The sequence below is a fragment of the Prunus avium genome, chromosome 6, assembly GCF_965620075.1.
Source record: "Prunus avium chromosome 6, drPruAviu1.hap1.1, whole genome shotgun sequence".
In the NCBI taxonomy this organism is placed as follows: Eukaryota; Viridiplantae; Streptophyta; class Magnoliopsida; order Rosales; family Rosaceae; genus Prunus; species Prunus avium.
In genome coordinates, this window is record NC_142289.1 from 29,895,152 (window position 1) to 29,910,282 (window position 15,131).

The 15,131-nt window shown below is 37.3% G+C and overlaps 1 long non-coding RNA gene and 1 pseudogene across 1 annotated transcript; one reads left to right on the top strand and one right to left on the bottom strand.

Annotated features, from left to right (window-relative positions):
- Positions 1-604: 604 nt before the first annotated feature.
- Positions 605-2,122, bottom strand: LOC110755268 (uncharacterized; annotated as a pseudogene).
- Positions 2,123-13,675: 11,553 nt separating this feature from the next.
- On the top strand, positions 13,676-14,616 carry LOC148294011 (uncharacterized). The gene is made up of 3 exons (XR_015836275.1): positions 13,676-13,906; positions 13,993-14,031; positions 14,437-14,616. It is a non-coding gene; the product is annotated as an uncharacterized LOC148294011 (long non-coding RNA).
- Positions 14,617-15,131: the final 515 nt, after the last annotated feature.

Below are 15,131 nucleotides of genomic sequence, written 5' to 3' on the forward strand. Positions count from 1 at the left end.
ATTGCGATGTTCCAATCATTAGTGAGGAGTGAGATAGAGAGTGCACAATATCCGTGTTAAGAAAGTTTTTCTCGTTTTATTACCGTGTAAGCTGACTCTAGTATTTTCCTTAGAATAAGTAGCACACACCTACTAAAAAAATACTTGTGTAACTACATTCCGATTTTTCGTAACTTATTGTCTGCTAAAAGATACAAATTGACGGCATATTTTGTCAGCAGATTAGGATATAAAATGGTAGAACAAATTGAAGGGCGACCTCTGTCTATAAAATATCAGTGCTAGAAGATCCACTGAGCAAAAGGAGGAATTGTCTGGATTTAAGGACCTACAGAGAAGTTGGACTGAATGGCCCATTAACCAATGAACAGCTCATGGGTTAGACAGGGATTTGGTCCAAGCCCTATATTAAGGACCAAGCGGGCTTTTTTTAATATTTTTTCTCCAAATATGGCAAAGCGGTTGATGAACCTGAAAAAAATAAAAACTATCTGAACATTTGATGCATAGAACATAATGTGAGCAATTAGCAATAAAAAAGGTCAAATTAGGTCTTGCAATCATACTTCTTAAGTGTGAGCAATTAGCAATATCATAAAAAAACCTAATTTGATGCATCTTCATCTCCGAAGGAGCCCTCCAGTCGCCAGTAAGAGTTGAGCTGCTCCCTAAGCACCCGCCGGTCTGCGCTTTCAAATTCATATCTATCTAGGGTGGCTTTCCAACCTCTCATTACAATTTCATCTCTAGTTTGACCTCTCCCAAAATATCGAGGGTTCAATATGTAACCAGCAGCATGAAGTGGAGAAAATAATGCATCCATCTGTTCTCTATTAGCTCTTCCAACTGACTCAATGTGCCATTATCAACATCCGCCAATCACAGTCACAGACATCTCCCATGACAAGTCTGTCGACATCAAGCGTACCAAGCAATCTTACAAATGGCTCAAATAATCGCAACAGATGAGCACTGCGCCAGAAATCATCCCCTAAAATGGTAGCTTCAATACTTGAAATCTCATCTGGTATATTAATCTTCCATTGCTTCCACCTCTCACTGACAACCAACTCTTGAAGTGGTTTCTTTAGTTCAAAAATCCTATGCTGAAGGAAGGTGAAAACTTCACAGAAAGTGGACCAAAAGCTTCCCTTCAGATTTTGATTGAACCTACAAGGAGTAAAGTGCTGATATGCCGTAATGCATTAATTGCTCAATTTCCTTTGCGCATAAGACAACAGGTTTTAATAAGTCCATTTCAGCTATTTCTTCCGTCTACATGCATATAAAGTGTGAAGTGCAAGGAGACCAAAACATATGAGGAAACTTTGACAACATAATGGAATCAGATAATTTGCCAGCATTGCCTAGATGAGAGATTATCTGAAGCACATTGCTGGGCCCAACTTCCATAACAGTACCATCAATAACACTTACAAATACATTGTCTGCTCCATCAGTATCACCTATTTCTACTGCTTTCAGAGACATAAGTCCTCTCAGATTAGAGATGAATATATTAATATGGAAGCAGCCTAGCATGCTTTCTAAGCAACCAAATAGCACAATATTGTGCATCTGGTGTGAGGCCAGGACTCCCTAACTAGAGCCAAAGATTTATCTATCCTTCCTTTCTCTCTACTTAAGAAAGAATCAAAAAGCTCATCTATTGAGAGGGGTTCATACCCAGGGCTAAAAGAAGCAATTGCCTTTGCCATGTCATGAAAGTAAGGAGAGTTGATGACATTGACATTCAATCCATGAACATAAAGAAATCTAGCTACTAATTCATCTATATCTTCTTTAGTGACACAAAGACTTGGTCGTAAAGTCCAAATGCGCTTGCTAGGCTTTGCACATCCATAAGTTTTTTTTTTCTTAAGAGCTAGGCGCTCATCCTCTAAGGTCTGAAATGCTTCTCTTAAAGACTTGTCTATTGCTGGGCAGCTTTTCACCCTAACACCAGAGAACCCAAGTAGGTGTGCTCTAACTCACGAGAATAGGATCCATTATAACGTAGGTTACAGTGGTTGCATTTCCACTATTTGGTACCACTTCCTTTGTCAAACCTACCAAACACAGTAACATGCTTCCAACCCCACTTATCAGACTTTGATGGCATATTTCAAGCCTGGTTAGAGACTACTGTATAACACCTGTCACCAGAAAGGAGCAAAACAAATATACTAGATCAACAGGGTGAAATGGATTCACTCCTTGCAATTTATGAAAGACATAACAGTACCATAATGATAAAGGTCATGCCACTCTAGAGTATAAAAAAAAGGTAAGCTTCTAACACCCACACACTTATGTGAGGCATGCCATGAGTTTTATTTTATTTTATTCTAGTGTTGTCATATAATACGCTAAATAGTAAGGAGTTAGATTTCACCCTACTGATTATTTGACCAAAACAACTTACCACCATCCCTGATCTCCTAGATGATGGCCGTTCAAGATTTTAACCATCTGGTTATATGTTCTTCAAATTTAAAGAGCACAAGCCAAATCTTGAAAGTAAAACTCTCCTTACCATGATGCAATATTCAAAAATATTATCTTCTGGAACTTAATGATCCACACTTCCAACATTGAAATGAACCATTGTCTGGAACTCATCTCATAACTAGTCACTATGCTTGAGGTTAGTAAGCATGTCCTCTGGTAAGCATGTGGTTTACAATTTTGGTTCAAACAGTATGTTTTTGCTTGCAATATGCTTGGGTAGATTATTTAAATATTATTGAAAAACATTTATTGGTCAAATTAAGAGAAATAAGTTCTTCATTTATTGCAGTGATGTGTGGTAATTAATTTAGATTTTACTCAAGCACAACAATGCACATACACATCTAATGCGTACAATTCTATTTAGGCATGGCCCAGAGCCTATGTGAGCCCCAAAAAATAAAGGGCATGTTGGAGATGAGTAAGCCCAGTAAATGAGAGCAAAAAAGTTGTTTTGCAAGGTACTCGACTGGTATTTTTGGGCTTTCCATATCTGCGCTGTTTAATTTTTTGAATACAATGGATGAGTCGTTTTATGGTGAGGATATCATATATGAACCATGGATGTGGACCTTCATATTAGCCACATGATTCATCTGAATAGTAACTTCACTTAAGTTTAATGAAATGATCATAGGGCTAATATGAAGGTCCACACATGAGGGGTCTCAACATTTATTTCTCATAGGACCTCCTAATTCTTAGGACTGACCATGCTATTGTCAGAATGTATTAATTAGAGTAATGTGCAAAAAATCTTAAGAGAGAAATCTATTTCCTCTATATTTGCTGTCAAATACAGAGGAAATAGGTTATTTGTAGTCCCCAAAACCTATCTCTAAAAGTCATTTCTTTTCGTTAAATACTAGCAAATCTTTACCACCAATACATAAGTTACGTACATTAGAAAGAAAAAAAAACCTCAGGAACTTAGCTTCAGCCGTTGCCCCCCCTTGGGCGGGTAGCCTCCTTCCCTACCCCTCTCCTCCCCTCTCCCCTATACTTCTCTACCCTTCCCCCTCCTCTCCCTCCTCGTTCCTCTCTTATCTCTTGGGGTTGTTTACTAGGTTTTTTGGCTGGATTTTCCACTTGGTTGCGTTGCTGATTTTGTTGGCCACTTTTATGGTTTTGTTGTCCTTGGAATCTTTTATTGAGTTGGGTGTTTACATGTAAGACCCATGAGCTTGGTAAGAAGTAAGATCGGTGAACAATCTCACATCGCTTGGGGGGGAGGGGGGGAAAGCTGAAGTGTCGTATAAGAGAAGTTGCCATCTCACCTAGTAAGACGCGTTTTGGGCAAGATAGGATAAGCTTGAGCCCAAGAACAAATCTATACGGATGGAGCCCAAAGCAGACAATATCTTGCTACATGGAGTGAGCTCTGACAATTTGGTATCAGAGCTGGACCCCGATTGGAAGTGTGCCAGTAAGAATGTTGGGCCTCAAAGGGGGTGTATTGTAAGACTCATACGCTTTGTAAGAAGCAAGATCAGTGAACAATCCTACATCGCTCGAAGAGGGAAATGTGAAGTGCCTTATAAGAGCAGTTGGCATCTCACCTAGTAAGGCACATTTTGAGCAAGATAGGATAAGCTTGAGCCCAAGAACAAATCCATGAGGGCGGGGCCCAAAGCGGACAATATCTTGCTATAGGAAGTGGGCTGTGACATTACAGCTTCTTGAGTTGTAATAATTGCACCCTCTTTGTGATTTGGGTGTTGTGTTGGTAGTCTAATATCTACTTGTATTTTCTACTTATGAGACTTTAAAAGTTGTAGTTGTATTGGTAGTTTTAGGCATTGCGATTAATGTCTGGCTTGTTCAGGCTTGCAGCTTTTATAACGAAATTTCTTTGGACTTATGAGGCTATTAGTGAAGATATACCTTGTCCGCTTGATATTGCCGATGTGGTTCTATGTATCTGGATTAACCATGCGTGGTGGTTAGTATGCTTCCATCTTTGTATTGACAATGTATTTGTACTGGCCCTTGTGAATTATGGTCCTTGTACCTAATTTATGAATATAATTATCGTTTTTTAATTTTAATTTTTAAAAATGGACTAGCAAACAATATTTATGAGCGAATTTTACCTTTCATATTATATTGCATTTACAATAAACTTATATAATTTTAAATAGGCTTAATTATACCAATGCCCCTGAAACTTCTGTCAAATCCCATTTGCCCCCCCTCCCCCCCACTTTCATCCCTTGACCAAGGTTGGGTGACCCACTTTACCCGTTGCTGTCAACTCCATCTATAAGTATGTTAACTTTGATGATGTGACATGGGTGTTTTTGTAATTTTGTACACATGAATCATTGTCCACTAATTAAGTGGGTGACGTAGCAAGTGGAGCCCACCTCCACATAATTAAATATTCTAATGATTTAAAATCATTAAAAATAAAAACATAAAAACATAAAAACTACATTAAAAATATTATAAAATATGAAAATTAAAAATAAAAAAATTCCCCACGCTCTCCTTCTCGTCCTCTCTCTCTCTCTCTCTCTCTCTCTCTCTCTCTCTCTCTCTCTCTCTCTCTCCTATGCCTCTAGATCCGCCCTATCCTTCGACCATCTTCTCAAAGACAAAACCCCAAACAATTGCCAACTAGTCCCGTCAACGACATATGCATGCCCAGTGATAACTCCATATTTGTGCCAGGAAAATTGAGATCAAAATGGACGGGTCCATTCAAAGTGACGCAAGTGTCTCCTCATGGTGCAATTGAAATTGAGAATGAGCGGAATGGGTATATATTTAAAGTCAATGGGCATCGATTCAAACTTTACTTGGAAGGCCCATCGGGAGTCGTGGATTCAGTAGAATTTGCCGAGCCTTAGATAATGCCCTCTGTCTTGCGTAGACGTTAAATAAAGCGCTTGGTGGGAGGCAACCCACCTAGGTAACTTCGTTTCATATTTTCTGTTCTCAGTTTTATCTTTTTGTTTGTTGTGTTTCGATTTCATGCATACCATGCTTATCCTAACCATTCAGTGCATTCTATCTTTGCTTTAGACATTGAGGACAATGTTTATTTTAGGTTTAAGGGTGTGGAATTGAACTTTTTGCATGTTTTTGTTTGTTTTAGTGTATTTCATTTTTCGTTATGTGTTTTTTTTTTCTGTTTAAGAAAACGTAAGGTTTATGTTTGGTTAAAACTATTTTTTCTAGTAATCAATTTGAAGATTTGGCCCAGGCTATCTTCTGCAGTTTTTCATGTTGAATCCAGTCATATCCAGAGCTTAAAAATCTGATTTTTCATTTGGAAGTTATGATCACATTTGCACTTCGGGGTCAAAACTAGAAAGTCTGTCATACGATTCTGCACGTGTTCTATTTTAAACGTTTGTTTTCACAATTTTTCAAAACGAATTTGGGGAATTTGTATAAATGAAAGTTGTGTAATTATATGTCTATTTCTGGGAATATAAATTGGTCAAAATCTAGAAATTATTTTTCAAGATATTCACTGAAAACTGGACGTTGATCAAAGATGAAATTTTGCAGTTTTTGAAACCTTTGTTTTCTAAGTTAAGGTACTACTTTTGCTTACTAATGGAGACATATATGCTATGCTTTTATCACTAATTCTTTACTAAAGTGTTGCCATGAAGGTTTTTGCATCGTAATCTGTTGCACTCACATTGCCATGCTCTTAATGTTTTGGTGGACAAAGTACCATACCCGAATGATTGGGGAAGAATAGTGGAGACTACCCTTGAGAGCTATTTGAGCTTTAAGCCATTCTTTGAGAGGGTTTTATTGTTTCTACTCTTAAACACTCTTCAATTTCGTTCTTTATTAGAAGATCTCATTAGTTTTTGCATTGGATACTAAAGAACATTCTCACTTTGTGTAGGTGCGTTACTTTCAAGTTGGGTGTACCTTAAGAGATGATGTTAGGCTATGCATGTTTCCACCACTAAAATGCCTTAATCCATACCGTTTGTGTGCACCGTTTACCCTTTCTTGAAGCCAAACACTAGACCTTTTCTTTCATCACCCACATCAATCCTTGCCCATTTAAACCGATTCTAAGCCATACCCTATAGCTTGGGAGATGCCAAGGTGATGAAGATGAAGTTGAGAGGTTGATCTCTACACGAAATAAGTGGCGTGTACCGAGGTAAAAAGTGCTAAATTGCAAGTGTTTGAAAAATGATTAGTATTCAAAGGGAAAAAAAAAAAAAAAAATCAGAAGAGCCTTAAAATTGGGCCAATAAAGAAGTATGAAATTCAAAAGATCAAAAGTTCGAAATCATTCCAAGTGAAGTAAAGGAAAAGCACAAAATCCTGGACCCCAAGCACCAAATTCGAAGAAAAGGACCAACCATATATTTCGAGAATTTGCATAAAGAAGCCTTGGCATGTCTCAAGTTTTAGTGTTTCCTTCCCTTTCTTGTATAGCCCATAGCCGAGCCTTACGTTACAACCTTAGTAAAGACCTAACGGATCTTATGGAACATCTTGCTTGGAGGTGAAGGTATGTAACTACGTTCTTAGTATTTAATTCTTTTCATGAGGTCTATTTCTAGAAATTGAGCTTTTATTTCTGAAAATGCATATGAGATAAATCTTGCTTCCCTATACATAAACTCTATTAGCATATGCTTGATAAGAGTGTAAACCTAGGTTATGTGTGAAAATAAGAGTGATTCCTTTTGAGGCCTAGAGTTGAGACGAATTTTATCCTTAACATTGAGGTATGATTACCTTTAAGCCAATGTATTTTAAGGATTGGCTTTACACTTCACATGTGGTGCATTTACTTGAATGACATAATTTTAGTCTTGAGATAGTGGTTTCCGCATACATTAGTTTTTATTAGTCTGTTTAAAGTGGTACTCTAAATTTATTGTTTCGCAGAAAAGCATTTGTGGGTATCGTAACTGGTAAATCCTCAGTAGACACAACTCCTCCTACTAGGGACACCTAGGGGTTTAAAGGCTTGTGGCACATGCTAAGTGCCATCGTGATTCCCTACGAAAGTGGCCTAGATTAACTTCTTCTTTTGTTTTCTTAATTTGTTTCGATTCTGTTTTGCTCAAGGACTAGCAAAAGATACGTTTGGGGGTATTTGATAACTCCATAATTTATGCTTATTTTCTATACCCTATTCCTATTATTTGCATTAGTTTCTTCTGTAAAATTTGTTTTTTGATGTGTTTAATGTGAGTTTTGTAGGAAATTGTCCCTACAGTTGAGTTGGAGCTAAAAAGAGAAAAATATGGTGAAAACTAGCAAAGAAGGCAGAAATTTGGAATTAGCAACTTGGAACTCAAGAAATTGCATGTGCAGATGGGCTAACTCTGAGGATTTAACTGTATGTGCTTAAGAATAACCAGATAACATGTTGTATATGTTTGGAAATTTTTGGAAGTCTAGTTTCTGGAGAATTTTACGGTTCGTGATTTCGAGTTTTCTAGAGAACGTTACATCAGTTTGAGTAACAGTGGGTCAATGCTGGAATTTTGCGTGACTTTTGAAAACTTTGCATCACAAGCTACCATTCTCAATAAGCAAGCTTTTGGACGTCCTTGGGTAGTTAGGAGGCACCAAATCTTGTGTTAGGTCAATTATAAATTAGCTATAATTGCCTAGATCAGTTGGCGTTTGGTCTGGTCAAAGAAGTGCATCAAAAGTCAAGGCCTGACTCAACTAGGAACTCAAACTCCCTATTCTAATTGGATTTTATTCTTATTTTTCTCTCATATCCCACGCTGACCTATTTGTCCTTTTTGAATAGCCTACAAATATATATTTTCAAGCTTTTGAGGAACCCTAGCGTATCGTTCAATATCTCAAATCACCCAATTCATATACTCACTTGCTTAGCTGTTCATAGCCTTCAAGATTTGCTGGAGAAGGAGTTCAACTACAGTGGATTAAGGGTTTTTCTATCTTAATTCAAACTTTTTATTCTATGTTCATAAGTATATTATTTGTTTTCAAGATGGCTATGGGTAACTAAATTCTTTGCTAGGGATCCGATGTAACCTAACATGATGATTCTATGTTATTGAGTTAATACTTTATTTTTAATCAATTTATATTCCTTGTTTCATTCATTATTATAATTGTGATCTTGATACTTGTAATTGGCCGTTATAGGTATTTTGGATTGTCTAAGATAAGATTGGGTGAGGGGTTCATCCCTAATCTTATATGACTATGAATGAGTGAGTTGTTGTTAAAGTCGGGGTTCAAGCTAAGATACTTTTTGGTTCTTGATTGTTCTTCATAAACTTAATGGGTTCTTGATTAAATTTGGTTATGGAGTTCATTAGTTGAGTTTAATTGAGGATACTTGGTGACACTGAGGCCGAATGAATCATCATAATAAAGAAAGAACGAACCCTTGGAATTTGAACTTTATTTTCAAAATTAACTCAATACATAGAATAGGATTGTTATGGTGAAGTTGGAATCCTTGTTTTCATCAATTGATTTTCAAAAGCAATTTCCAACCTTTGTTAATTTTATTTTCTTGATTTTCAACACTTGGATTAAAATTGAGTAATCTTATTTTCAGCTACTTTAGTACTTTTAATCTTTCATTTTTATTTTCTATTTTTCTTAAGGTATTCATATTTGGAATTAATTGATAAACTTTACAAATCTCTGTGGGAACGACTCTCGTATTTGCTTGCTATACTATCATATTGATTCGTGCACTTGTGAAATACAACTTTTGTTCATCACCCAGCCACCACCTCCTGCAACAAATCTGATCCAAAGCCCCACCCAATCACCCAACCCACAACACACACCTAGAACTTGGAAATTTTCTCTAGAAATTTCAGCAGCCCCACCCATCTCCGACTACCTCCCCACCTCAACTCCAACCACCTCTTCCCCCAGCTACGGCTCTAGCACCCAACCCCAAATCACACACCCCCTTCCAACCACTATTGAAGCCATACAAACCCCACCCACAGATCCTCCTCGACCCACTCTCTCCTTCTCTCCTCTTCCTCTTCCTCTCTCACCCTCTCAGCCTTTCCCCACCTTCTCTCTCTCTCTCTCTCTCTCTCTCTCTCTCTCCTCCTCCTCCTCCTCCTCCTCCTCCTCCTCCTCTTCCTCTAGTGGGTTTGGAGCGATTGGTGTCTGGGTCTGGTTCGAAATAGAAGAGCCGGGTTCAGGTCATTCTAGAGACATGTGGGTTTTCGGGTTGTCGGAGAGTACAAAGCCTGAAGAAGAAAACGAATGAGAAGAAACAGAAGAAGATAGAAACTCATTTTCATTTCCTCATCCTTTCTCCCTTCTCTCAATTCCCACCATTGATTTCTTCTTAACGCCCTAATCAAAGAGTTTTTGTGAAGTGGGTCAAGGCTACTGGGTTTGAGGGTTAGGGAGGTGCGTAGGTGTTCGGTTCATTTTTACACATGATTTTTCATGTTATTCACCCACTATTTTGAGTTAGTTCTTGACATTTTATAGCTTTTTACTTCCTTTTTGTGTTTTCTTAGATTTTACCTTGGTTGGAATGAAAATGAGCTAAAAGTGCATTATTAGTTATAAATTTTGTTTTTGTTCATTTTCGTAGGTCAACTTCTTGGCCTGGGATCAACATGCTCTGGTGCTCGGATGAGGTCACGATCTTCATGAGACTTGTTCCAATGGATGTTAACTACAACATATCCAAATTTGAGCTCCATTGGACAAGTATTGCCTATCCAACCAATCCAGCATGTTACCACAGCTCTGGAAATCCGATTTTGGCCAGCTTTCACCTCCTTTGTGTTATCTTAATTTCTTGTTACCATAACTCTTGGTAACAAGGAATTACCTTTGTAAAAGAGATATATTCTGAAGCATTTGGCGTCTTTGTGAATTCAAGGCTTCATCATGACAAAGGAGACAAAGGATGATGGGTGAAGATTTTGGCAATAGAATACTAAAAGTAAAAGCTGGAAAGGAGGAGAGAGGGAAGCAAAGTTAATTGCAATCTAAAGTGGGAGAGGTTTTGAACGTGGGAAATGAAGTCATTCTAGCATTCTAGACACAAGGGAGCATATTTTGGAGAGCTGGGAGCTAGGAGAAAGCCAAGGTGCAGCCAAGCAAAGTGGAGAAGAAAGCTTCCACCATTGAAGACCTTGAAGCTTTCACCATTTTCTTAAAATCTGTAAACTCTTTCTAATTTTATTTTGAGTTTGTATTTGGAATAAGTATGAGCAACTAAACTCCATAGCTAGGGCTTAGGTTGAAGCCCTAAACATGATTACCTTATTGTTTTGATACTTGAGTGTATGAATTTCTAGATATTGTTGATGAATTCCAATTCACCAAATTAATCTATCTTTGATGTGTGTTTTTCCTTGGTTGGCCATCTTTGAAAGCATGCTTCTTGAGATTGTTGGGATTATGTGTATCTTCATGTTATCCTAAGCAATAAATGGATGAAGTAAGAATCATCCATGTGAATTGGTTTCTTGAATACCTAATGTAAACACCATGCTATTAGGATTCTTGTGATGTTCATATTCTCTTTGAACTTAATGGGTTTTCCTTGTAATTGAATCGAAGTACGAACCATACCTAGGTTCGGTTATGGGGAGGGCACAAGTATTGTAGCACGAACCATGCACTTTACGTATATTAGAGAGAATCAATGCGTCTTGAGCCACGACCCATGGTCTTGATTGCGAACATCTTCTTCAACATGTTTAGAGTTCATCACTTGAGTATCCAAGTTCATCACTTGAGTATCCATGAACATGGGTAGAATTGTTTAGGGTGGATTCCGAAACCCTAGTGTTTGTTACATTTTAATTCCACAATTTGATAATTCATCTCTGCCATTCTCATTTAATTTCAAAGTCCATTTACTTTCATGCAATAGAAATAGGTCACTTCAAACAAATCAAACCCCCCCCCCCCCCCCAAATGTGTGTGTGAGTTGCGTGTTTGATACGTTATGTGTCTTTGTTACTGAATTTTATTTGTTTCCGTAATTGTTTTGGACTTTTGGTCCGCGATGTGTTCTTCCATTTTCTGTTCTGAATCCAACCGTATAAAGAACATGAATTTTGGACAAACGGTTGGAAAGTTATAGGCAAAACACTGGACAGAGGTCGAAACTGAAAAACAGAGAAAACGACTCTGTGCAAAAACGACCGGTCGCTCATCACACATTTTCGAAGTTTCGACTCTGCCCAAAAAAGATCGGTCGTTACTGTTCAGGCGACCGGTCGCACATGAACCTGCCCAAAAACGACCGGTCGTCACTGTTCAGGCGACCGGTCGCACATGAACCTGCCCAAAAACGACCGGTCGTCACTGTTCACGACCGGTCGCACTGTTCATTTCACTGTTCATGGCACTGTTCACAGGTGATAAATAAGTGATAAAAGGGTGATAGAAAGTGCTGTTTGTGTTTTTCTTTAGTTTTCTTGTGTTGTTCCATTTCTTTTACACTTCTTTACTCATTTCTAGTTTCCATTTTGCATTTGTGCATTTGTGGTGTGTTAAATAAGTGTTCTTTACGTACTCAAATTAGAACTTATAGGAAGCCGACAAGTTCTTCGTGGGATCGACCCCGTACTTACATAATCTATAGATTCGTGCACTTGCGGGTATTTTTAATTGGTTGTTTGCACATTAATTTGTGTCCTTTTAGGAATGCAACAGTAGGTGGGGCTGTGTGGGTGTAGTGGCGGACCTATTAAGGCGCAAGGAGGTGTAGCTGCACCTTCTCTCGCCGGAAAAACCATTGTAGGTGCTTCAAATTGCCCCTTTGCTCAATTGGTGTGCAGACTACCATTTTTCCATTTTCTACATTTAAGTAAATGTCTTTGTCCTTTTTCTTTCATTTATTTTTATATTACTCCATTTACTTAAGTTTACAATGTAAATAAGGAAGTACCCCCCATTTGGATTCAAATAAAAATACTAGAAAATCAAATTCCCACCAAATCAAAATATGAAAAATCGGTTTTAGTGCAAAATACGATTTAGGCTCAAAAAGTTGGCTCATTAAGTCAATATATACTTCATACTAAAATCCCATAAAATCAAGTTTTCTTATTTGATGTGTAAGGAATAAAAGCTGCCAAAAATTATCTTGAGAAAATGATTATTCCGAAAAACCATTTTTCATACTTAGTCAACATTACACCTCCGCTAAAAAGTTTTTGGGTCTGCCAGTGTGTGGGTGGGGAGGCGATTGGGGGCTGGGTGGGTAGGGTTGATACGCAGGGGAGGGGAGAATGTTGTTGGGTTTGATATATTTATTTTAATTTAATTTTTCTAATAGAAGAATTATTTATTATTTATTTTGTCCACATGGAATCCATGTCATTAAAAAATTGAGCTCCACTTGCCACATCACCCCCACTCAATTGGTGGATAATGATTTATGTATTCAAAATTACAAAAACACCGTTGCCATATCATCAAAGTTAACACTTTTGGATGTAGTTGATGATAGGGGGTAAAATGGGTCACCTAACCTCGGTCAAGAGATGGAAGTGGGCTATTTTGAGTTTAAGAGGGCAAAGTGGAATTTGACCGAAGTTTCAAAGAGTATTAGTGTAATTAAGCCTTTTAAATATTAGCTTGATTTCTGTTGGGTTTTCTAAATGTGTGAGTCTAATATGAAGTGGTACAATTTTTTTAAAAAATAGTCATGTGAGAGACATATAGAGCCATGTGCCTAGGGTTTTGTTATCCTCATGTATAAGCCTCTTGTTTTGCAAATGTGAGGAGAAGAATTGGTATACGGTACCCACCACGGTTTTTTTTTTTCAAAATACCTACCGCGTTTTGGTAAGAGAGAGCTCTCTTTTGTATATATATAGAGAGAGAGGCGGCCCACAGCATGTGCGGGCTGTGCGACCGCACAGGGCCCCCAAAATTTAGGGACCTCCAAATGTTTTAAAAAGCCCAGCAACCCAGCAATATATATATATATATATATATATATACAGAAATTCTCTTATGCGGACATCCGGACGTTATTATCGTGCGGACGCTGTGTATTTTGTACTACCCCTTTCTGTTTTCCTGCATGTTTACAATAGGATCCGCACGATAATAATGTGCGGATATCCGGATAAGAGAATAACTGTATATATATATATATTTTTTTTATTCCAAAAATATTACTATTATTTCCTAACGGGCAGATTGTTCCTTCTTGATTCTTCTTCCATCTTCCGTCCAAACACAAATCTCCTTTACTCTTTGGCAAGTCAAAAGGCGCTCTGTGTGCATCTCTTCTCTCAAGTCTCCACCACACCTCTCTCTCTCTCTCTCTCTCTCTCTCTCTCTCTCTCTCTCTCTCTCTCTCTCTCTCTCTCTCTCTCATATTAGAATTTAGAAATTATATGTTGCATTTGGAATTAGCCATCATATGATTGCAAGAAGAAACCTAAAAAATCAGGTGAATCTCTATCCCTAATTTGTCAATGCTTTTCATATATTGTTTTTGTAATTATTTTAACAGACTTTTTGTTTTGTGAAAATCAGGTGAAACCGTCAAAATCAGATGATAGCTGCAAAAATCAGGTTCTATTGTCCTCTTTTTTTTGTTATGATGTGTGTTATTTTGCTATATTAGAAAAATGTTTAAAAGAAAACACTCATCTGGATATAGTAAGCGCCAACAAAAGAGAAGAGTTGAAGAATTAACTCAATCTCAGAGAGGTGCTCTTGATAAATTCATTATTAAAGAACCACAAGGTTTAGTTGAAAATCTTGAAAATGTAGGTCATGATGAACATGCTAATGAAAATGTGGAAAACTTAGGTCATGTGGTCAACCATGTCACAAGAAAGATTAAATGGAAGTTATTGAAATCTTACTTGCGCTCAACCATGTCACAAGAAAGATTAAATGGTTTAACTTTGATATCTATTGAAAGTGATTTCTTGGAAGAACTTGATTGTACTCGTTTTATTAATGATTTTGCAGCTCAAAATGCAAGGAGGACAGTTTTTAGATGATTCTGTAGCTGGTTTGGTTGCTGGTTGATGATTGTACTTGCTTGGGTTCTTGAGTGTTGCTGGTTTTGAAGTATTTTGCTTCATTTTGCTGGGTGTAGTTTTTTTGTATGTAAAAGAAAATTGAATAGATGTGAGTGTGTGAAAATAGACGAAGAATGATCTTGATTCTATTTGTCTAATGTAATTGATGCCACATAATGATCTCGGTTTAATATATTTATGATTTATGAATTTTAAAATTTGAAAAATTATTATTTTACTTATACATATAGGGCCTCATCAGCTTTCTTCGCACAGGGCCTCTATATCTAATGAACCGGCTTTGAGAGGCAGTTTGTATTATTTCCTTATCTATTTGTTCTTTGTGTGGGTGAAAAGGGTTTGGGTTGTGAGGTTGTCAAACAATTTGTCGACATCCTAATTTGTCGATTGTGGATTTGTTTGCTTTTGTTGCTCCGGAGACGTAATCTAGTTACATGACAATGTACAGTGAAGAGGAACCTTGTTAAATTATGCATCTTGCTATTTTCTCCTTCTTGCATTTATTTTTTATATTATTCTACAATTGATTGGTTGGTATGAATATGATTATGAAGGCTAAATGAAATCAAAATAAATTATGCAATTGATTTGTTGGTATGAATATGATTATGAAGGCTAAAT